Source organism: Sciurus vulgaris (assembly GCF_902686455.1).
Source record: "Sciurus vulgaris genome assembly, chromosome: 3".
NCBI classification, from domain to species: domain Eukaryota; kingdom Metazoa; phylum Chordata; class Mammalia; order Rodentia; family Sciuridae; genus Sciurus; species Sciurus vulgaris.
Genome location: NC_136463.1, coordinates 26,726,458 through 26,751,746, shown reverse-complemented (window position 1 = coordinate 26,751,746; position 25,289 = coordinate 26,726,458). Strand labels below are relative to the sequence as shown.

Below are 25,289 nucleotides of genomic sequence, written 5' to 3'. Positions count from 1 at the left end.
TAGACATGTTAAATTCAAGATACGAATGAGGCTAAGTATAAATATGTTAAGTAGGCAGATTTATGAGTGGAGCTTTAAGTGAAAGCAGAGCTTAAGGTAATAAATTTGTATATCATCTGCTTATTGATGGTTTTTAAAGTATCTTAATGACATCGTATGGACTAAATTTGACGGGAAAAGAAGTGGAGGTGTGGAAACTAGTTAGCCTATTCCAGTAATCAGAACAAGAATTGGTGCTTGCACAAACTAGGATAATGTCAGTGGAACTGGAAAAGAAGGAGTATAGGTTGGTGATTTAAGGACCTGTGGAACCTGTATTCAGTGGGGGTGGTCAGTAGGTAAGGAAATAAAGATAGCATTGAGATGTCAAGCTTAGATGAATGATGGGTGTATTAGCAGATATAAAACAGTCAGAATGAGCTGGGGTGGGGAAAAATGTGCACTTGGTTTTGGATGTGTTGACATTTAGGAGAGACCCCCCCACCCCCAGCAGGCAGGCAGTTGGATCTCTCATACTAAATTTTGGAAGAGGAGATGAGATTTGAAACAGCTGTAGAAATTAATTTTCATATGTTGAAAATGAAACTTTTATTTATGTATAATTGATTCACCATGGGAACAGCAAGATTTATGAAAATGACAACATCCACAATCTTCAATATGACTTACTAGGCCTTCTATTATATGGTGCTTGCCTATTTCTTGCACAATAGTGTTGCCATGTACAAGCTGTACTGCCTTTCTATTGTAGTATACCCAGCTAAGTCATCTCTTGGGACTTTTGCACTTTTTGTCTTCTCATATCAACTCTTCCCTTCCTCTTGGTAGGGGGATAGGAATGCAGAGAGAATTCAAAGTTAGTGTCTGGGAAGTGGAGAAAGTCCAAGAGATCCTTGCTGAGGTATGGGAGTATGGATGAGCATCTGAAATGGAATGGCTCTGGAAGCTCATGAAATTGCAATCTTAACGCAAAGAACCACGTTGTTCTTTGTGCACCCCAGTACTCTAATCTTTGCCTGGAGGTGCCAAAGCAGTGGTGGTTCCCTGAACCTTGGTCATCTATGATGATGTGGTGGTGGTGGTGATGATTGACAATTGGGATATAATTTGACCTGGTGATGACTTGACACATTGCCATCTATCTCATGTTACCACTTATAGACACTCTTCTGCATAGAGGAGGAACTTCCTTCAGTGAAAGTTAGAAAGTTATCGTAAATTATTTCAGAAATTTGGGGCTTGAAGAAACAATATGAAGACAGCAGGGGATTTAGTTGCATATCAATTTTGACACATTTTTTAGGGGGTTATAATTTCTATCTCTTTTTGAACCAGGGATTGAACTCAAGAGCACTCAACCACTGAGCCATATCATCAGCCCTGTTTTGTGTTTTATTTAGAGACAAGATCTCTCTGAGTTGCTTAGGGCCTCATTGAGTTGCTGAGGCTGATTTTGAACTCTCGATTCTCCTGAGCTGCTGGGATTTCAGACATGTGCCACCATGCCTGGTGGTTAGAATTCTTAATAAGCAACTGTGGCACTCTGAGTGGTGGTGATTGTAGTAAATGGGTGTAATACACTGTATACAAATCTTTGAAAAGAGTTGCATTTAAGAACCTACACTGTATTTTTTCAGAATAAAAGTATTTGCTTTTTCTTTTTTCTTTTCTTTTCTTTTTTTTTTTTTTTTTTTTTTTTTTTTTTTTTTTTTTTTTTTTTTTTTGTGGTGCTGGGGATTGAACCCAGGGCTTTGTGCTTGCAAGGCAAGCACTCTACCAATTGAGCTATCTCTCCAGCATGCTTTTTCTGATTATAAAACAATACATGGAAAAAATAGAAAAATATAAAGAAAAAAGTAAAATATTACCCAAAATACCACCAGTTTATTATAGTTAACATTTTCTGGATCTTATTGGATATTTTTCTAAATCTATATTTGCATGTATTCTTTATCAGTGTATTTTTTCATGCCAGTAAAAAAAAAAAAAAAAAAAAAAAGTAAAAATCTCTTAAAACAACTACATAGAAATTGGTTTTATGGATATTTTATTTGTCCAAGTCCATATTATGAAACTTCTGGTTTTTGCTTAGGTAAATTATGCTGTCCTGAATAGCCTTATACATAAATCTGTATACATTGGTCAAATTGATTCCTTAGGCTTAACTGCTAAAGTGGAACTGCTGTGTTAAAGAGTGTGTAATGTTACACTTTTTCCTAATTGTTCCTTAGTTTTTTTTGTATAGGATAAAAAGAAAAGTTCATCGTACAAACCTAAGGCCTTTATATTTTAGTTCACTAAGGCTAAAGAAAGAGTGAATGAATTTTTAGGTCCTTCACAAAAATTTCACTTTCATTTCTCCCCACCTTGAACCATTAAAATGACTTAACTAAATGTTATCAAAACAAACACCATAAATAACACCAAGTCCATTAAAGATACTGTCCCAAGTGTTATTTCTTGGAATAGGTGATCATGGCATGGGATGGGGGGGATCTTAAACCTTACAAAGCATCCCTGGCATCTCCAGCCTGCTTGTCATTTTCAAAATTGACAAAAGCAGTGTTATGCATTCTGAGTACCAGACATATTTTCTTAAAACCAGGGAACAGATTTAAAAGCATGGATGACAGCATCTTTTTCTCTTCTGGTAAATTATTATGGAATAAAATATAGTTTGGAGGGTAATCAGGGACCTGAGGATTTGGTGTTGAGTTTCCTTGGGTGTTAGCTGAATTTGGTATTTCCTGACCAGGCTTTTTGTTTACAGTTGTTGTAGTTTGCTCCACAGTTTTGGCTTTTTTCTTTTCTTTGTCAGCAAAAGTGACTCATATTTTAAATATTGTACAAGAATCTGTTTTTGCATACTGAATTCACATTGGTTTACCATAAAATGGAAGTCCTTCTGTCTCAAAGCATTTGTGGATGAGCTCAGTTCCTTAAATATAACAAAGACCTGCCCTCTCATATAGGGATCTCTTCAATTCTTTTTTAATTTTGTCATTCATATTGTTGATATAAATTATGTGATTTGGTTTTAGTATCCATGTTTGGGTTAGATTCTTCAAGTAGCCTTAGGGCCTCATCTGCTTCTGTTCAAACAGCCAAGTGGTAGGCTCAGCAGCCCCAGCAACTGTGAGGGTACAAGCTATACCAGCTCACCTGAGGCCTGCACTCCTTAGATCTTTTTATAGTTGAAAAGATTTATCATCAGTAAAGCACTTTTTTAAAAAAATATTTTTAGTTGTAGATGGACACAATGCCTTTATTTATTTATGTGGTTCTGAGAATTGAACCCAGTGCCTCACATGTGCTACGCAAGCACTCTACCACTGAGCTATAATCCCAGCCCAGTAAAGGATGTTTTCATAAAGGAAAAATTAAATTCTTATTAGTAACTCTTCTTACCATTTGACAGATTATTGTGTTTTCCAAGTACTTATTCCTAGGTCTTATTAGACCTATCAAAAGAGAATTTTCGGCCAACTTCTGTGAACACACATCTCAATGACTCAGGTTAACCTCCACAATTTAGTGAGACCCTGTCTGAAAATATAAAATAAAAAGGGCTGGGAGTGTGGCTTAGTGGTAGAGTACCCCTGTGTTCAATCCTAATACTTACCCCATCCCCCCAAAAAAAGAATTTTTGGATAAGGAAAGACATATACAGAAGGATTATAAGTCTGGGCATCTTAATGTTAATTTCATCTCAAGGGTTCTAAATACTTATTAACTGCTAAGAAAGTGACAGTAAATATCAGAATTCAGAGTGAACTGGGATGACAGGTAGGATTTGACCTGAATCTGGAAGTATTCAGATAAAAGGTAGGAGGACATTTCTGGCTTTCAGAGGGTGTGAATAAATGTGAGAAAGGTATATAGTAGTATGAATGAGCTGACTAACAAGTTAGAGTCAGCTCATCGGAGAGGAGAGTTTATGTTATAATGTAGGTAGTGGAAAGGCATGTATGGAAGTTAAGTTATATCCCAGAGGACTGCTTTTATTTTTTAATATTTATTTATTTATTTTGTACTAGGGATTGAACCCAGAGGGGCTTTACTTCTGAATCACATTCCTAGCCCTTTTATTTATTTATTTATTTATTTATTTATTTTGCTTTGAGACAGTGTATCACTAAGTTGTTTAGGGCCTCATTAAATTGCTGAAGCTTGCCTCAAACTTGTGACTGTCCTGCCTCAGCCTCCTGAGTTGCTGGGATTACAGGTATACCTGACTGGTTTTATTTTTACTGTATCTTAAGTTGTGCAGTATGGAACTATAATATAAAGCATATGTGTAGATGTGGCCTCATTTTAAGCAAACTAGATATATTAAATTAACTTTTTACAAGAAATGTAGAAGTTTCATTTATATGTGAATTATTCAAATACTGAGCCTTCCAATAATAAGTATTTATTTTACCACATAGTTCAATAGACATGTTGCAATGTTTGTGGATCTTAGTGTCTTTTTTAATTTATATTTTTAATTGTAGTTGGACACATCTTTTATTTTATTTATTTATTTTTATTTGGTGCTGAGCATCAAACCCAGTACCTCACACATGCCAGGCAAGCCTCTACCACTGAGCCAAGACCTGAACCCTCTTAGTGTCTTTTATAAAATCAGAGTTTAGACAGGTAGTCTCTGACGTCTCCGTTTCTGACACTGAGATTATTACATAACTGTTGAAGAATAATAGCTTTGATTTTATGAAATAAGTTGGCCTGTGGCCAGGTTGGTACCTGTTTCTAGCTCTGTAGATAAAATATATCCCCATATCTGTGGGAGCAAAATCCTCAACTGAATGATCTCTAATGGCCTTGTGGGTTTAGATTGTTTCACATTTGGAAATTCAGTTCTCATCTTATTTCTAAATGACAGTTACTCATTTGAAAGAATGTTATGGCTAAGAGCCACAAGAGGATACTGTGAGGTCAAAAGGGATTATTACATAATGGTCAGTTTCAAATTATCCTCATGTAAATTATTCCTCAAAATTTATCTCAGGTTGACTTCCTATTTTACCTTGAATTCAATCCCATGATATCTTTAATATATGTTCAGACTATGTAAATAATTTTTATAGGTTCAGCCAAAAGATAATTTGGATGTAAATTTTTAGGAGAAATAACAGTGTATTCAAAACTAAAATGTTAAGGATTTCTTTTTACTATCTGTTTTGAATTATTTATATCAATCACTTTTTACCTCCCTTAATATGAATAATTGAGAACTGACTGGTACTTTCTTAAACTCAAAGACTTTCTCTGTAAAGTACATAATCAAAGGTAGTTAGTGCCATGCTTTGTGTATTTCCCTCCTAATATCACATTCTTTTCACTAAATTTTACTTCTTTTGACCAAAATATTTCATTTTAAAGAGAGCCAAGGTAAGTTATCACGAGATGACCAACTATCTTCTGACAGGCTCTCAGGATGCCCTTAGCTTGGTGAGATCTTTAAGATTCAGGCTCCATTCTTCAGTTTTGTTGGTAACTTCAGTTTCTTCAGTGTCACCAGAATTGATTGGTGTCCCTTAAATAGCTAACTAAACTCACAAGGAGCTGACAGAATACCATTTTATTAATGTACTTTGAGAGGTAGTCTTTTCCATGAATAGAAAATGTCGGTACTGTCCATTCCCTTTCTAAAGGTGTTTCTAAAGATACTACTTTAAAAAGAAGACTAGCTAATATTTACTGAGCAAGTTACCATGTGTCAGATATTAATTCTAAGTATTTTTACATGTGTTGAACTCATTTAATCTTTAGAATAACCTCACTGAGGAAGATACTCTTATCTGTATTTTATAGATGAGGAGTCTTGAGGCACAGAAAGTTCTTAAGTAACGTTCCTGAAATTATACTCCTTGGAAAATTACTGTGCCATGTAAGTGAACAGATCACTTGCAGGGCTGGGGATGTAGATGAGTGGTTTGAGTGCTTGCCTAGCATGCACAGAGACCCTGGGTTCAGTCCCCATCATGGTGGGGAGGGGTGGTGTGGGGGACAGGGAGAGTCACTTGGTAAGTGTGAAATCTTAAGTAAGGGAAATAAAATCCTTGAGGCCATTTCATTTGGATCATGATGGAAGCACTCATTCTTTTTTCCCAAGACACTGCCCAGGCACCTGGCTTACCAAGGCTGATATAACATAGCAAGTGCACTCCAGAGACTCTCGGTCTAGTGGGAAAGAAAAATAATTACAACAGCAAGAAATCTAGACACTGAGAGTGAGTAGGAAGTATTTAATTCTACTTGGAGAAGTCAAGAGTTTACAAAGATGAGGGAGGCATTCTGGGTAGAGTAAACATACTTAAAAGATGTTAGCAAAAAACGGCTCATTCTGTTTGTAGGAATGGAAGAAGAAAGTATGGCAATTAAAGTAATTCTGCAGTATACTAATGTCAGGGACTTGACTGGTTGTGGTTGTGGTTGTGGGATGAAGAGAAGCAGATGAGTTTGGGATGTATTTCTGAGGTAGAACTGGTAAGATGTGATGACTGTATTGTGGGATGGGAAGTAGAAAGGTGAGGAGGGAGGGAGGGGAATTGAGGCTGTCTCCTAGGTTTCTAGTTTGAACACTTAAATGAATGGTAGGATCACTGGAAAATAATCAGGTTGTGGGAGGAAGTGGGGTTTTCATTTTGGACCTGTTGAGTTTCATATATTTAGGGGTTAGCCATGTTGACATGTTTAGTAGTAGAAGTTGGTTTATGGTACAGAAGAGATAGGCAGGCATAGATATCAGTGAAATGGCGAGTGTAGAGTGGCTGGAAAGCAGGATCAAAGAAGAGAGGGACCATTATTTCTTTATTTTCAGTAAATCCTTGCTTAACTTTTAGATTTTATTTTGTCTATTTTTGACTTGGTAGAAATCTTGTCTTTTTAATTCACAGAACTATACACCAGAAAGTGTAATTTTACTGTATATATAAGTTATAAACAAAAAATGCATCTAGAGTTTTTAATCCCAGAATTTTGTGGATGATCTACTCTTTGCACTCTTTTAACAAGATATGGTTAGGTCCTTTTATAATGCAAACACTTCATCTCATTTTATTTATTTTATTTTAATATTTGGTACGGTTGCTTAACCACTGAACCACATCCCCAGTTCTTTTCATTTTTTATTTTGAGACAGAGTCTCACTAAGTTGCTTGGGGCCTTACTAATTTCCTGAGGCTGGCCTCCAATTGATCCTCCTGCCTCAACCTCCTGAGTCTCTCATATTACAGGTGCACACCACCACACCTGGCAAAGACCTCATTTTAACAAAACTATCTAGGCTTTTCCAATAGTTCTGTGACCAAGTAAATGTTGAGTTTTAATTTATCGGTTTTTCTCTTAGTTGGTTATCAGTACTTAAGAGAAGCAAGTAAGAAAGGATCCAGAGTCCTAAACTGAAAAGGAGGCACAGTACTAATTCTAGTCTTTCTTTTTCCAAATAAATTGTGAATGACTTTACCATACATATCTGTGGTTTGTTTTAAAATATTTTTTTGAAATTTCTTCTTGAATACGTTTGTATCATTAGCTATAGCAGGAATTGAAATAAAGATCACAATTTCATCCCAGAATAAAGAATAAAAGTATCATCTTTATTGCCAACTACAATATAAAGACATTATGAATTAGCTAAATGAACATCAGTTTTAAAAGTCAAAGTTTATAGACATTATTTGTAGAAGTATTTGGGTTAATTATAAATACTATGAAAGTCTCAAGAATGTTGGTCATCAATTAAAAAAAATTTTAGCTGTAGATGGACACAATACTTTTATTTATTATTTTTATGTGGTGCTGAGGGTCAAACTCAGTATGTTACATGTGCTAGGCAAGCACTGTACCACTGAGCTAACTCCAGCCCCTGGACATGAATTTTGAAGCTAATTTTGGAAGTTATTTGTATTACATAATCTGATTGGCTAAAATATTCTGGTAGCAATGTCAGTAACCAATAAATGTGCACTTTAGTTACCTGTCTATAGCCAATAATGACCTATTAATGATTCTCTTTTATGTCATAATAGTTAGTTAGCATTTAACATAGCAACCCAACCAAACATTGCTTTAGTTTGTTCTTGACAGTGCGCTTAGCAAGCTGTGTGTTAAATTGAATGTCTTTGGAATTGACTTTTGGACTAGTTTCAAGTAGTCATTTGATCCATTGCCATTTAATACCAATCTCAGATCCAAGAAAAACTTTCTTGTGTGTCTTGGAAAGAAAGATTGGTATTATTTCTATTTGAGGCTTTCCACTTTTTTGTATGATTGAGGTATTTTTCTTTGTTGTAAAATTTTTATTTGAAAATTCTTAACCTAAAAATTTTACCAACTTATCTGTATAGTTCAGTCTGATAAATTGGACATTGAGATCTGGTAAGTAGAATTTGCCAGCATCTAGAAGAACCTACCCGTATTATACACCTGCAGGTAAGGACTTAGGACCCTTGCCAAATAACCTTATTTGACTTTCCATCCTACTAATGCAACTTCCTCTCCTTTTCTGTTGATGTCCTGTTGGATGCCTTGAACTACCTGCTGTGAGCCCAGTGTCTTCAGTTGAGCCCTGACAATAATTTGTGGCATAGTTATAGTAAGGGGTAGAAGACAAACCTCATTTTGAAGATTATTTCTGGCCTTCAGCATAGGACTGATGATTGGCTACTTTTATGTGTAGGTGTATTTAAGTTTGGCCTTGATTCTAAGTGCTTCCTGTTAATATCTAAAATTGGAGGGCCTGTGCTTTAGTGATAACTTACAATAAACTGGGGGGTTAGTTTTCTCAAGAGATTTAATGTTGGATATAGCTGGTTTACTTGAGTGAGGAAAGAATGTGGTGGGAAATCTTACGAGTTCATAAATTTTCTCACTTATAAAATTAGAGGAGCAAAGCTTCTGCTGAAAACATACAAATTGTATGTATGTTTCCCTGATTCTTTATTTTTCTGTGGGGGAGGTGGGGTACTGGGAATTGAACCAGGGACGCTTAACCACTGAGCCACATCCCCAGCCCTTTTTTATATTTTATTTAGAAACAGGGTCTTGCTGAGTTGCTTGGGGCTTTACTAAATTACTGAGACTGGCTTTAAACTAACAATCCTCCTGCTTCAGCCTCCTGAGCTGCTGGGATTATAGACGTGTGCCACCACACCGGGCTCTGATTCTGTAATGTGCCTTTTTTCATATTTTAGTGTAAGAACAAAATGTTATTTTTAAATTTTGCACTCTACTTTTGAAGATGTAATAAATATAATAGCAAGTTATAGGAAAGTAAAATGGGAACATTGTGTATGTAGTTGCCCACCCACACCCACACTCCTGGAGTTGCCTGTTGTTTACATGGTCCTTTGCAAATACTTTCTGTGTAACTAAGATGATAATTTCCAAAGTGGGTACTATGAATTAATTTAACAGTTGTTTACTGGATATCTACTACATTATAAGATATTTTACCAGTCGTTTAATTTAAAAATTGTAAAATCACTCCAAGAGTTGCTTCCTGTATATTTCATTAACACATTTATCAGGTCTGGTATCACATATTATCCTTTTTAGTTTGGGTGTAAACAGTTGAATTAATGGGACTCTTTTGTCAATGACAAAGATCAGGAACTAAATTTACTTTTATGTGTGCTGATAACTGTCTGTGGTTCAAAGTGACCAGATTGTATGTGGAGGAATTTAGCTTATACTGCTTGTTTGTGTTGGTGGGGATCAAACTCAGTATCTCAAGCATGCTGTGCAAGCCCTCTACCACTGGCTGAGCTATAGCCCCAACCTGCAATGTATCTTATTAAATCCACGTTCTGATCTAAGATAGAACTGGACTTTTTGTGGAGTTTCATGGAATTTGCAATATAAGTTGCTTGCCTACTCTGTGAATAGAAATTTATTTTCTGTCAATATCTTCTTTTACAAGCACCACAAGGAAATATCAACACTTAAATCTTGTAAGCAACCAGCAGGCAAGTACCATATATTATGTTTGCTATCTTCTTCATTGAAGTTTGTCATAAAAGACTTCTGTGTTTTGTTTATTTGTTTTTAAAGTCTAAGTCTCACTGTCTCTTGTTTGTACCTATCCTTTTTATGTTGTTGTTGTTTTTTTTAAATTAATTAATTAATTTTTAAAAATTCTCTCTTTTTTTAAACTATCTTTGTCTATCCTGAATGGATAGTGTACTAAAAGTTAGAAGCTCAATGGGGAAATCACATTAGAAGCATATATATTTTGGATGGCAATTTGGCAATATCTATCAAAATAAACTGTGTGGGCTCTTGAGCCTCCTTGTACTTTTATGTTCAGTTAACACCTGTTTGCCACAAAAATGTGAAAATCACAACAGAGTACAGTGGAATTCTTTACAGCCTTTAGAAAGAATAGGTATGTATATGTGGGGCCTACAGGGAATTTGCTGGTACATACCTTTTTTGGGGTTTTTTGAGGACACAGAACGGCGGTTGTTTTAGACTTTAGAGGGGCTTGGGAGTCTAGGAAGAAACTTATTTTTCAGTTAAAGCTTCCTATAACTTTTGAATTAAGTTGTGTTTATGCTGGTTTTAGTTTTTAAAGAGCACATATGAAGAGAGACAGATAAAATTTTAACAGTATTTTCAAAAGAGCATAGAGCTTTAGCACTGGTTAGGGCCTTAGAATTTGGTAGGTCCCTGGAGTGTACATAATGGGTAACTAGTGCCTCACCCATGTTTCTTGTGTATTTCATTTTGTTCATCATTGAGCCTGACATCCTTAATTATACAGTTGCCTTTAATTTACAGATGAGAAAATTCAGATTTAGCTAAGTATCTACAAAGATTGCACTAGAATTCAGGTCCCAAGGACAGCAGTAACTTATGAATGTATCGACTTGTTTTGTTCTTATTCTAAGTTTATTTAACCCGTGTCCATTTCTCATGGTGAAGAATTGATTTTAGAAGACACAATAAAAAGTTGACCTTTGTAAGAAAATTCTTAGAGTAACAACTTCTGGCAATAATGATAAAGTTTTAACTCTTCTCCACATTTTATAGCATTGAGGTACTCAGTACCTTAAAAGTGAATTTATATATGAATTCCTGAAGTTTAATTTGAATGAATTTGTATCTAGAGTTTGGAGGTTCCCTCTTTGATTTAAATATCTAGCTGACTAACGTAGATTTTTAAAATTGATTTTATTGTGTTTTTGTTCCATTGGTGTCCCGGGGTGAATAGATGGGTAGATAGTCTTGTGGTATCTAAATGGCTTGCTATTTAAAGGCAAAATCATCTGTAAGAGATGGTGGGAAATTGTCTAAAAAAGGAAATTTTATATATTGAGGAGATTCTTACATAACATATGAACAGTCCTTTTAACTGTAAGCTGAGTCTTTGCATGGCTCTTCAAGATCAGAAGTACTTTTGCATTCAGATCATCCAGAGAAATTGGTCATGGTAATATTGGCAGTTCAGTATGGAGCTGGACATTTAGACTACATTCAATGAATACTTTTTATGATTGATTGAGTTTAGGGGCTCAAGCAATGTAAACACACTTATTGTTAAGATCAGTTGTTAGATTTAGAATTAAAAATCTACTTGTGACTCTTCTAGTATAGGAGGGGAAAACACACTTTTCCAAGAGTTAATTGATATGATACATTGTCCTATCTCAAAATAGATACTCTAAATATTTGATAATAATTTGATTAGACTGACATGATGAATCTGCCTTGAAGCAAAGGGTTTTCAGGAAATAAAGAAACCTTTCACATATCGAACATCAGAGTCAAATTAAGTCCTTGCTGTTTTAATCATTAAAGGTTTGGTTGAATTGAAAAGAAGAAAAGGTTATAGGGGCCAAGAACAAATAGATTTGCAAATTTATCTTTGTAACTCCATATCCTTAGGGAAGAATCCAGTTTGTATAGCTACTTTAATTAATTTTGTTGTGCATGTCGACTGAACAGTGGAGTCAGGTGGCTTAATTTGAACAGTTGACTTAATTTGGTCACATTAGATAAGACTGGAAAGCTAGGTTGGGGATATTAATGTTGCTTGTGTTTTCTGGTTTGTTTCTAGTATCTTTTCTGATAACGCAGAAAATTTGCTTGGTCCCTGGACTCTACATAATGGGTAACTAGTGCCTCACCCCATGTGTTTTTTGTGTATTTCATTTTATCCATCATTGAGCCTGACATCCTTAATTATAGCCTGATTGTGTCTCACTAATGTATTATTTTTATTTTTACTCACTTTGAAATTCTTGAGCCCCACATCTCCTTTTTACAGCCTAACCATGGGGAGTACTAGTTTGGTCTTTGCTCTGCTGCTGGCCTTCTGCATGTAATATATTACACTGGGCAAGCCACTGTCCTGGTTTGGGGTTCAGTTTCCTGATCTGTAAAACCAAATATATTTCTAGAATTGTTTTATTAATTCCTTTATTCATCAAACATTTATGAAGTGCCTTCTGTGTGCCAGGCATAATACAGGATGCTCTGGGTATAGTCCCTTGCCCTTGAAGAGTAGTCTAATTGAAAGAACTTCTTCACTTTATTCAAAGTATACTTTTTTTTTGGATGACGGTGGGGATTAAACCCAGGGCCTCGCACTTCCATGCTCTTACCACTGAGCCACATCCCTAGCCCATTCTTTCACTTTATTCCAATCAGCTTTGTCTTTTACTCCTGGAAAATTATAGGGTATTTTCTTGATTTTTTTACAATCGCCCTATAGGGCATTTCTTAAAATGGATGCTATCTTTTATATCTTCATCTCTAAAAATACTCATGTCTTGCTTTGGCATGTTAGAGCATACCTGTAATCCCAGTGGTGTGGAAAGCTGAGGTAGGAGGATTGCCAGTTCAAAGCCAGCCTCAGCAACTCAGTGAGGCCCTAAGCAACTCAGCAAGACCCCATCTCTAAATAAAATATGAAAAGGGGCTGGGGATGTAGCTCAGTGGTTGAGTGCTCCTGGGTTTAATTCCCAGTACCAAAACAAACCAAAAAAACAAAACAAAACAAAAAAAACCCAAATACCTCATGTCCCTACCTTTTTTCTACTTGTAAACCACACTTTCCCATTCTGGAAAATAAATCCCAGCTCTCTGGTCCCATTATGATCAGTTTTTTTGTTTAATTGAAAAAAAAAAAAGAAACTATCTATACCCTATAGAGTAAGACTTAGTGAACAGAAAAACTAGTGACTTTTTTTCCCCCTTTTTTTGCAGTGCTGGGGATTGAACCCAGGGCCTTGTGCACGCTAGGCAGGTTCTCTACCACTGGGGTACACTCCCAGTTCTAAACAAGTGATTTATTTAAGGCAAATAAAAATAAAGGCAGAACCTACAGAATGTGGTATTACAGTTTTCAAAATAAAGGCCTGAATAATATTATAGGAAAATTTTCAGATATTAAGTATGACTTTATTTTTAAAATTTTATACTCAAAGGAACAAGAAATTTTGATAGAGATAGAGATTCTGTTGGATGCTAAAGGGAGCTGCTTCTGACTTGATATGGGAATTATCTCAACAGAGTCCCAGTGTGGGTTTAGTTCTCAACTCTGCAAGAACAGAAAGTCATTATTTTAAGTGCACCCAGAAGATTATCAGGCTAGACTGTAGACAGTATAGTGAGTAAATTCATATGAAATAAATTTATAGAAGGGGTAGGGTAGTGCTACTACTTTTGATTATGATCAAAGATTTCTTTGTAAAGTTGTTAGTTTTGAACTGAAGCCTGAATAACAAGCAGCAGCAATGGGAAGATCTAGGAGAAGTATCTTCCAGGCTGAAGGAGCGTGTAGAGTTCCTGAGATAGCAATAACCTTTGCTTGTTCATAGAAAGGTCAGTGTGTTTGGTCAGGTGAGTAATAAGAGGCAGGGGCATGTGATAAATATTTGGTATAATGGGAACAGTTCTTATATGAGAACCCTATAGGGTTAGACAAAAAGGTTGAATTTTATTCTAAGTGTGGTTAAATTTGGAGGAGGTGTGTAGTTTGATTTAACATTTTAAAAGCTTCCTGTGGCTGCTATGTGGAGAATAGTTAGGGTTCAGAAGAAGCTGGGAGATCCGTTAGGAACCAGTTTAATGGTCAGGTGAGAGGCAACTGTGCCTTGAACAGAAATGGGTAATATGGAATATATTGAGAAGCAGCACAGCTGACAAGATTTGCTGACTGATAGAATATGAAAAGGTAGAGTTCTTGGCTTGAGCAACTAGGTTGAAGATAGTGCCAGTTAGTATTTTAATCATTTTAGACACCTCAAATGAATATAATTAAAGAATTGTGGAAATTGTGTTCTTTTAATTCTATAAGCTTATGGCAAAGTAGTGATGGAGATCTCTGGAGAGGAAAGATGCTGGCTTCCTGGAAACTCAGAATAGAAAATTACTTCAGCATGTTAGGCGAGTACTTGTTTAATTAATTAATTATTTGTTTGCAGTACTAGAGGTTGAATCCAGGGGTACTCTACCACTGAGCTACATCCTCAGAAATTTTTTATTTATATTTTGATTCAGGGTCATGCTAAGTTGCTGGGGCTGGTCAAGAACTTGGGATCCTCCTGCCATAGCCCTTCAAGTTGCTGGGATTATAGGTGTGTGTCTTTGTGCTTGTCTAGATGTTTTATTTTTTAAAATTAAAGATGATGAGGTGCTAATGCATGGAAAGGCATTGTAAAAGAATTAGGGCATAGCTTGGCATGGTGGTGCTCACATGTAATCCCAGCAACTCAGGAGACTGAGGCAGGAGGATCCCAAGTTGGAGGCCAGCCTGAGCAATTTAACAAAACCCTGTCTCAAAATATAAGAAAGGGCTGGGAGTGCAACTCAGTGGAAGAGTGCCCCTGAGTGCAATTTCCCAGTACCTTGGGTGGGGTTGGGGGATAGGATATAGGGTTTGCTTCCAGGGTTCAGTCTTGGAAGTAGGTAAAAACCCATCCATGATTTGCTGAGGTCTCCATTAAGCATTTGTACAGAGTTGCCACTTGAAAATTAAATCAGAATTGAAAGCTAGATTATATTAATGTGTCTTCTATGTTTCCAATTTCTGCATGTTGAATAAAAGACTATACTTGATCTAAGAATCAGGAAGTCAGAGGTTTAAAAAGTATTAGATTAGTAGTTAAAAGATTTGCATTCTAACCCAAGTCCCTTACTATCATGTGACCATGACAATTTGAAATCTGAGTTTCTGTTTCCTTATTTGTAAAATACTGGCTCTGCATGCCTCACAGAACTGTTGAAAACCCCAAATAAGATCATGAATGTCAGAGTACTCTGAAGATCATGAAGCATTGAAAACAGTACTACTTTTAAGGGTGTGTTATACAGCCTGCATCATTTAACTCAAAAGGTCCTTGGAAGGCCAAGGAGGAGACCAGGAGGTGGGGGGTAGGAGTGCATAGGTTGAAACTCTGCTGTGAATTTTGAGGTTGTGGTTTCCATCAGTCTATAGTACTCAACTGTATAGACCTATTTTAAATGTCCTTTTTTTTTTTTTTTTTTTTTTTTGTGTGTGTGTGTGTGTGCGCTAGGGATCGAACCCAGGGCCTTGTGCTTAAAAGGCAAGCACTCTACCGCCTGAACTATCTCTCCAGCCCTTGAATGAACTTATAATTCTTAGAGTGATTTGTGAAACAGATGACCCTGAATAAATTTAAATGCTGTAACAATAAAATGTACAAGTTTTGATTTTACTTATTTGATAATTAGAACTTTATTTCTAGATATAATACTGAAATGAAAGGCAAGAAAAAAAGGTTAGGTTTTTTTTTTTTTTTTTTTTTTTTTTTTTACTTTTTAACTTTTCCCCTGTTTTATTTATCTTTGGGCTGTGGAGTAGGATTTTATTTGTTTTATTTGGGAGTATCATTTCCTTTAAGAAGCGAAAAGTATAAATAGGCCAGAGGCATACTGGCAGTTAAAAGCAGTTGGTCAGTGAGAGAATGGAAGGGGAAAAAAAGTTTTGGGACAGAACATGTGAAAGGAAAAGGGAGGAAAAAACATTTGAAAGAACAGGAAAGACTTAAATTTTTTCAAGGAAACTAAAACCAAAAGTCTCAAGTGTTCTTTTTTAAATCTATCTTTGAGTTTACAGATACTAAAATTTGAGATGATTAAAGAAGAGGAATTGGTCCTTATAGGGGAATAAATAAAATTGAGGAAAGGGAGGACAAATTACTCCAGGAGATTAGAATGGTGGAGAGGAAGGAGAAGGGGCTCTGTGGCAATAGTTTCCTTATAAGGATTTTCAGTTTTTCCAAAGATATGTTGCATTGCTTCTGAGCATTTTTTTTTTTTTTTTTAATTTAAGAAGTGCTTTCTTACTGAAGTGTATGAAGTGTAAGTCTCTTTACTGCCTTTGCCTGAGTAACCCCAGTATAATTCCCATCAATTATAGGAAAAATATTTTACCAACATAGGATTTTCACTAATAAAATCATCTGGACAATTCATTGCCCTTTTTAAAATTTAGACCATAGTATTGTCTGTTTAAAATATTACTCTTGCTGGGCACATTGGCATATGCCTGTAATCCCAGTGACTTGGGAGGCTGAGGCAGGAGGATGGCAAGTTCCAGGTCAGCCTCAGCAATTTAGCAAGACCCTAAGCTACTTAGCAAGACCCTGTCTCAAACTTTAAAAAAATAAATAAATAGAAAAGAAATGGGCTGGGGGGTGTACCTCAGTGGTACAGTAGTACTGGCTTCAATACTAAAAAAATGTATTTTTTTTAAATAAAATATTGCTCTGGCCAGGCTTCGTGGCACATTACCTATGGTCCCAGCTGCTGGAGAGTGAAGAAGGAGGATCTCTCTTTTTTAATGGCAGTGGGAAGTACTGGGATTTAACCCATGGAGCACTTTACCACTGAACTATATCCCCAGTTCTTTTTATTTTTTATTTTGGGACAGGGCCTCACTAAGTTGCTGAGACATGCCTTGAACTTGGGATCCTCGTGCCTCAGCCTCTAGGGCCATTGATTACAGGTGAGTGACATTTTGCCTGCCCAAGAGGATCCTTAAACTGTTGAGGCCAACCTGGGCAATAGCAAAATCCACCCCCACCCTGCAAAAAAAGCTCTGACATTGTGAGTTAATGTTTCTTTTCTTTTTTGGAGGGGGGGTTACTGAAGATTGAACTCAGGGGCACTGGACCACTGAGCCACATCCCCAGGCCTATTTTGCATTTTATTTAGAGACAGGATCTTTCTGAGTTGCTTAGCACCTCACTTTTGCTGAGGCTGGCGTTGAATTTGTGATCTTCCTGCCTCAGCCTCTCGAGCTGCTGGGATTACAGGCATGCACCACTGTGCCTGGCTTTGTTTATTTTTATATGTGTGTGTGTGTGTATACACTTTTTTTTTTTTGGTTATGGGAATTGAACTCAAGGATGCTCTTAACTAAGCCACATCCCCAGCCCTTTTTATTTTTTATTTTGAGGTAGTCTTACTGAATTGCCTGGGCTGATCTTGAACTTGGGATCCTCCTGCCTCAGCCTCAGCACAGGGATTACAGGCATGCATCACCATGCCCTGCTTTTGTTGTTATTTTTTAAGGTTTTCTACTTTACCATTTCCCTGAATTCATTCATTTGAAATGTTTTATGAAGCCAGGTGTGATGGTACATGCCTATATTCTCAGTGGTTTGGGAGGTGAGGCAGGAGGATTGCAAGTTCAAAACCAGCTTCAGCAATTTAGCAAGGTCCTAGATAACTTATTGAGACCTTGTCTCAAAATAAAAAGGACTGGGGATATGGCTCAGTGTTTAGGCACCCCTGGGCTCAATCCCTGGTACCAAAAAAAAAAAAAAAGACTTCTATAAAGTTGATACAAACATAATTATATTTCCCCCTAACAAATGTGCAGCACCTATTTTTAATAACAGTACTGTTAGTGTTAGCGGGGCACAGAGGCACACGCCTGTAATCCTCAGCAGCTCTGGAGGCTGAGGCAGGAGGATCACGAGTTCAAAGCTAGCCTCAGCAAAAGTGGTTGCTAAGCAACTCAGTGAGACCCTGTGTCTAAATAAAATACAAAATAGGGCTTGGGAAGTGGCTCAGTGGTGGAGTGCCCCTGAGTTCAGTCCCTGGTACAATAAGTAAATAAAGAAATAACAATACTGATTAGGGCAAAAAGAGACAAGAACACTCATATATTGCTGGTGTGGTGTAAACTTGGCATAACTATTATGAGAATCACTTGATAATATATAACATTAAGACTTAGTGCATGCTTCCTCTATGCTTTTTGCTATTTTTAAGTTTGTAAAATATTAGCACTTTTTGTTTTATAGTCAGATAAAGTATTTTTGAAGAATTATGCAAACAAAATATAATTTCAAGAAGAAGATTCTTTATATTTTATTCTGACTCCTACAGAAACAATAAAAGCTTGTTATGTATGCAGATGAAATATCCCAAGAGGGTGACTATGGTTAGAAAAAAATTATTTTTGACTTAAGAATTAAAAAAATACTTACAGCAGAGTCCAGAATAGAAGGAAGAACAAAACTCCACAGTGTTAGTATTCTAATAAGAACATATTATTCTAAAGAAAGATTTAAGATAGGAACATTTCTCTGCTATATAAAATGTGGGGTTGATATGACAAAGAGCAGGCAACAGACTCCATTCAAACCCAGTGATTATAATGACATAAGGAAGATAATTCACTAAGCAAAACTGCCTACTGGGTGACATGACAGATACGCCTGAGTATACAGATAGCACCTGTACTCTTGATGGACTATTTCATGCATGTTAAAATCAAAGTAAGCCTAGCTCCAAAGGTACTTTCCAACCAAAATACTTATGACCTGAGCCATATTTTAAGAACAGATTTGAGAAGAAATACACAGGCATCTAAAATTCTAGTTATATTTATTACTCTGATTTCCATTTTAAGCTCTTACTGGTTGTTTAAAAAAAAACTCAGCATATAAATTTCCTTCAACTTCTTAAAGATAGTTCATATATTCATGAGACAGGTGGCTGCCCAAACTAGTTGTTAAGAAAGGAAGTCCTACTCAAACACTTGCAGCAGGCAGAGTATGTTATTAGAGAAGAGTAACAGTTTTCATTTGTAACACTTTAGTATTCCAAGTACTGGAAACTCTGAATGGGATCCAGGTTTAAAGGCGGAAAGACATGCAGCATAAAAATAAAAAATATACTCATCCTCACAATAATGAATAAAGCACGGTGGATTAAAGACTCGTAAGGAAAAAAACTAAAAGAAAACCACTGGTCACTAAAACATATGATCCTTTGAGGATATGTTCCTATATTAAATTAAAAAAATTTTTTTTGGTTGGCAATAGGCCTTTATTTTATTTATTTATATGCAGTGCTGAGAATCAAACCCAGTACCTTGCACATGCTAGGCATGCGCTCTGCCACTGAGCCACAACCCCAGCCCCTATCTTAAATTTTTATTTAGAATAATACTATATTCTTATTTGAACACTAACACCATGGAGTTTTGTTCTCTATTCTGGAAACTGTCATAAATTTGAACAAAATTTATATGTAATAATTCTAACCTAACCCAATATCAATGTAAGGTATATCTTTAAAAATGCTTCCTTTGACTAAGAATGCTCCAAGAAACTGCTAAATAGCTATGTCTGGATCATACTAAATTCCTAAGGTAACACAAAGATCACATACACTGGACTACAGATCACTAAATAGTTTCACAGTTAGTGGGTTAAAGTACTGTAGGAATTAAAAAGTAGAAATGAAAACTTAGGAAAAGGTGGAAGGGTGAGAGGTCCCTGAAGTTTATAAAAAAACAGCTGTTGGATATGAGAAAAAAATGCAAAATGTTTAAGTGCAAAATTGTCACATTTATCAGATTATAAAAATCATCCATAAAGGAAAGAAACTTTCAGAGCCTCTCACTCCTTGGTAAAAGAGGGCAAGTATTTCAGATTATGGAAGGTTTTCCTTATCTTCTTCCACTCTCAGATAACGACTATAAATGCTAAAGTGTTGAACCAAATGGGAGAAATCAGATAATGAAATATTTAAGACATCATCAAGCCACTGACAGTTGGAGGGAGGGGAGGAAAGAAGAAAACCAGAAGGTATATGCACCAGATCATTCACTATAGTTCTCCGTGTAATGGCAAAGAAATGGAAACAATTCAAATATCCATCTAAGAATTTGTGGAAATACTGAAATATTGATTCTGTGAAATTGAAGTTAAAATAGGAGATCTAGCATACGACATAGAAAGATTTTAGAACACAAGAATAAATGAGAAAAATGACTGTTATAAAATGTATACATATATATACACATATACACATGTATATATATCCACATGTATACAGAATTCATTATATAAAAGTTAAATACATGAAGCAATACATTTTCATACACCTATACTGCACTGGAAGGATACACACGAAGGTCATTGCAGTAAGTTTTCTCTGTAGAGTAAGGGTAGGAAACATTGAATAAAGAGGACTCAAGCTCACAGTATTTGTCACAATTGCTATTTGACTTTTTAAATAAAGCTTTTTTTTTTTTTTTTTTTTTTTTTTCCAGGGATTTAATCCAGGAGCACTTAACCACTGAGCCACGTCCCCAGCCGTTTTTTATATTTTATTAGAGACAGGGTCTTGCTGAGTTGCTTAGAGCCTTGCTAAATTGCTGAGGCTGGGTTTGAACTTGCAGTCCTCCTGCCTCAGCCTTGAGATCTACACCTGTAATCTCGGGATTACAGGTGTGTGCCACCACACCCAGCTGAGATATTATTTTTAAAGAACCCCTTACCAATGATTAATGCAGTGCTTTGTTTTCCACAAAAGGGAAGATAGTGCCAGAATTTTCTGTCTAGGTTAGGTTCTAGGAACTTTGCAGCCACTTTTATTTTTACTTCTGTTTTGAGTCACCTTATAAGATATGGCAGATTATTAGAGTGGTGGTGTTGCTTATCCAAGATAGTTCACTAGTCTTCAGCAGGAACTTCTTTCTCTCCCTTGTATATAATCAGTATATACAAGGTCTTAACATAACCCAATCTTCAGTGAAATCCTGCCAACCCCCCATTTTAGTGTGGCAGCTACTTGTTAAAACCATAGGATACATGACTTTGTTTAAATGTGTCTTGTTTTGGACCAATTTAACCACATAGCAGTTTTTAAAAGGGCATTTTACATAAAAACTTACTAGTAATTCTTTTAGCATTTTGTTAGGGAGCTGGCAAAAAATGATCACTCCTCTTGTAAATACTGACATAGGGCAAGTCATTGATTTTATTTTTGCTGCTCTCATAGGCCAGTTCATTGGAAGAACTAACTCAGATTTTTCTTTCATTTCTAAACATAATCTTTTTGAGAGGTGACTAAAAAATATAGCATCCAGAACTAGTGATATAAGAATGATCATTTTGTTTAGTAAATCCTTTTTACCAGTCATCTCTTTGCAAATATATCACCTGCTTTTTTGTGAGTTTTTCCCTTTAAAGGGTAGTACAAGAAAACATTTATGAGATTCAGAATCTAGTTAACTCTGATTCATCATCTCTGTTTCCAACACAGATTCCTGTTCGACAAATTGAGTTTTTCTACTGACTTGACTGAGTGAATTTTTAATATAGTTTAATTTCAAGCATAGTTTAATGGTGAGGGAAAAACAGAAAGAGCTACCTAGAAATATTTACCATTGCTAAAAAAAAAAAAAAAAAAATGCATATCCTGAGTGCAATCTACTGTTTATTTCAGTGCAAATGGTATAGTTGAAGTCATAAAGTAAGCATGCTTTACTTAATTTTTTAATTAAGTAATTTTTTACTTTTTTTAATAATAATGAAGCTTTTACAGCATTAAACATTTTTTAATCTTTTTTTTAAATCAGTGACTTCAAAAGAGTGTTGTTTTAAATATCCCTACTTGGAATAAACCAGAATTATTTATTCAGATCTTTCCTGATGTCTACTATATTTTGGGATAAGGCTTTTCATTAATGTTGGAAGGAAGCAAAGATGTTTGGATTTAAATTTTTAATCAGTGGTTGGTAATACATGATACAGAGACCTTAGAGTAAGATTATTTTTCTCTTTAGAAGAGATCTTCATGGAAGTTAGAATTATATATGTGTGTGTGTGTGTGTATATATATATATATATATATATATATATATACACATGTATAATATATATAATATATACATGTATAATATATGTGTATATATGTATGTATTATATATAAAGGATACCTTAAAGCAATGCTATAGATTTCATTTTACTATATAAAATTAGTTTTATATATTTTTTAGCAGACTGCCTTTGGGTATTGTACCTTAATCTTTAAAAATAAATCTTCCTACAAAGTTGACTCCCATCTTAAAATTTTTAGTTTACTTGTGGTATGAGATTGGGGTGGGGTAGCAGTACTGGGGCTTTAATCCAGGGGCGCCATATCACTGAGCTACGCCTCTGTATAATCAGGTTTGTTTCTTGATTTGAATTCATGTCATTCTATTTCAAACATCTCCCAAGTGATGGATTTTGAAAGTGATGTATGGAGAAGCTTAATCTGATGAGCCCTACCTGCTCCCCCCACTTCCTCCCTCCTCCCCCCTCTCTTTTTCAGCAGCTGGTTGAGTTTTTCTTCCCCACAGGGGTCTGTAATTAACAGCAGCAACACATCACCTGATGGTATGAACTCAGACCTTGTGAAACATGTGCTTGTTGCAACCATGGTTGTTTGCTGGATACTCCATCCAAGTGGAGACAGGAACTTTTTTCCTCTTATGTTGTTACATGGTTGTATTTCTCTTACTAGTCATTTGTGCCTAAATTAAAAAACAAAACATAAACTCCAGAAATCTTGTTAACATCTCATTCCTACAAGGCATATGAGTGGCATCTGCCCCTTTCCAGGACAAAGATGCATTGCATTCTCCCTTGACACATTTTTGAGTTAGAGAATTATGCTGATTTGTCTATATCAATAACTCTTACACAATGGATAGTTTTTAGGGGGAGGGAATGATTCCCTAATCCTTCACTTAAATCAGCAATAAATTTTTCTGCTCTGATTATTTTGCTAACTGGAAAAGTTGCATTGTTACTGGAAAAGTGAGAAGTATTCCATGTTTTAACCTTTGAGCTGGCAGCTAAAATCTCCCTGGGGACAAGGACAGTTTGTAGTTATTTAGAACTTGTAAGAAAAGGGCAGCAAGGCTGTAAACAGCCTGCACACACTGAGAATGGGGATTCAGTGGGAGCATTCCACTGCTATCCTACTGCATTCGGTGACTTGAGAATCTTTCATGTACCTTCTTGTATCTTCAGCTTACTTTGGATGAACCTAACTAGTCAGCCTCTCTCCTATAAAACTCTCTTCTATAATGCTTGGGTTGAGAAGAAGAAAAGGCTTTTTAATGTACAAAAGCATATCTAAATCTTAAAACCATTTCAGAATCTATACTTGCCTAAGAAATATCTGCAAACTGGGAACATCTTAAAGGCATTGACTTGCATACTTAATACTGTACTTTCATATAACAATGGCAAGAACAGTTCAATTTATTTTATTTATTTATTTATTTATTTTTTGAGATGAGGGTTTTTTCTTTTTTGTCCAGGCCAGCCTCAGACTCTTGCACTCAAGTGATCCACCTGCCTCAGCCTTCCAGGTGCACACCATTATCATGCTGTCTTTAACCCTTAATCAGAGAAGTATTTGTCTATGCCAGAAATATGTTCTACGTGTTAGCCTGGCCTAGAAAAAAAACTTGAGTTATATGCCTAGACATATTTTTAAAATATATCTACATAGATACATGTTCACATATGTGTATTTAATGTTCAGTTACCTTTCTCTACATGTCAGTTTTAAGGGAATCAAACCAGTGTCATGAAAATTATAGGTCAGATCTAAGGAAATGCCAAGGATCTGCCTCAATTTGATCAGTGCATTGGAATTTTATTACATAGAATTCAACTTGAAGTAATTTAGAGATTTAGGCTGTGTTCCTGACAGCTGCTGTAATAGTACATCCTGTACTCGGAATTGACTTATTCTGAGAAATATGCTTCTCTCAGTATTGTCTGTTTTGTGGTGTTGAGACTTGAACCCAGGGCCTTGTACATGTGAGGTAAGCACTCTACAACTGAGCTATATCCCCAGCCCACCTCTCAGTATTGTCTTGTGGATTCAGGAAACCCCCCTCCCCATGACCCCTCAAGTTCCCCTTTTCTCTCCCAAGTTTTCTGGAATCTAAAAAAAAAAATTTTTTTTTAATCAAAGAAGAGTGTAAATAATTTTGGAATGTACTTAAATTCTTTACAGTAAGAGTAAGATGAACTGATCATTTCTTTTTAAAATGTTTTATTGTTATAAAAGTGTTTCTATAGCTGCATTTATTTAGCAACTCCTTAACTTATGACTTATTAACTAAAACTCACTAAGGAAAAATACATCTTAAAGAGAAAAAGTCTAATTATTCAACATCAGTTTCTTGTAACAAATATTTATTGAATACTTGTCATCTACCATTCAAGGCATAGGGAAATGCTGTTCTCCCATTGAGTTTAACTTCTAGTGGGGAAGATGATAGACAAGTGAGAAAATAAAAAGATAACTGGAGATAATGGTAATAAAGAAAACAATAAAACTGGGTAATATGAAGAAGGGAACAGGGTAGAAATGGAAGCTACTTCAGATCAGTGGTCAGGGAAAGATCTCTCTGAGGATATTACATTTTATAGGAGACCTAAATGACATGAAGAGTTGGCTATGAAAAGACCTGAGGGAAAAAAAGAACTTTCAAGGTTGGGGAAAGAGCCTGTGTGTTCACGAATAGAATTAAAAGCCTGAGGACTGCAGCATAGTGACTGAGAAGGGTAGGTGTTAGGTGAGGTCAGGGAGGTGTGCCAGGCATGGCAGTCAGTACAAGAAGGTTGATTTATTCAGATAGCAATGGAAACCACTGAAAAATTCCTGTTTTGTCTCTCATGGGTCTGATTTGAAAGCTTTCTTATAACTTGGAAAGATTTATTGTAAAGGCTGCTGTGATCCCCTTTAAATTTTTAATATTTACTCTATTTTTTTTTTGGGTGCTGGGGATTGAACCCAGGGCCTTGTGCTTACAAGGCAAGCACTCTACCGACTGAGCTATCTCCCCAGCATATTTACTCTTTTAATAGGTAATATATTCACAAGGTTCAAAACTGAAAAAGCACCAAAAGAAATACAGTGGAAATTCTCCTTCCCAACTTCCCAAATTCTCCATCGAGGAATTAAGTGTCCCTAGATTCTTGTGTAGCTTTTCAGTG

General features: G+C 35.8%; 1 protein-coding gene and 1 pseudogene across 7 annotated transcripts in view; one reads left to right on the top strand and one right to left on the bottom strand.

Moving 5' to 3' along the window:
• Positions 1-25,289, top strand: part of SPOP (speckle type BTB/POZ protein) — a 66,283-nt gene that overhangs the window by 14,424 nt on the left and 26,570 nt on the right. The window contains exons 2-3 of one of the 6 annotated variants that reach the window (XM_079134302.1): positions 16,910-16,984; positions 23,597-23,647. The exons of 1 other annotated variant lie outside the window; for it this stretch is intronic. The gene's annotated coding sequence lies outside the window, so the exon portion shown is untranslated. Of the gene's footprint in view, positions 1-9,928; positions 9,975-12,067; positions 12,122-16,909; positions 16,985-23,596; positions 23,648-25,289 lie in introns of all 6 variants that reach the window. 4 more of the 6 variants (XM_079134299.1, XM_079134300.1, XM_079134303.1 and 1 more) reach the window with 4 other exon arrangements.
• Positions 1,735-10,715, bottom strand: LOC306655688 (U2 small nuclear ribonucleoprotein B''-like; annotated as a pseudogene). Its single transcript has 2 exons — positions 10,712-10,715; positions 1,735-3,073 (listed from the first exon to the last, which is right to left on the bottom strand). The product of its transcript is annotated as a U2 small nuclear ribonucleoprotein B''-like (transcript).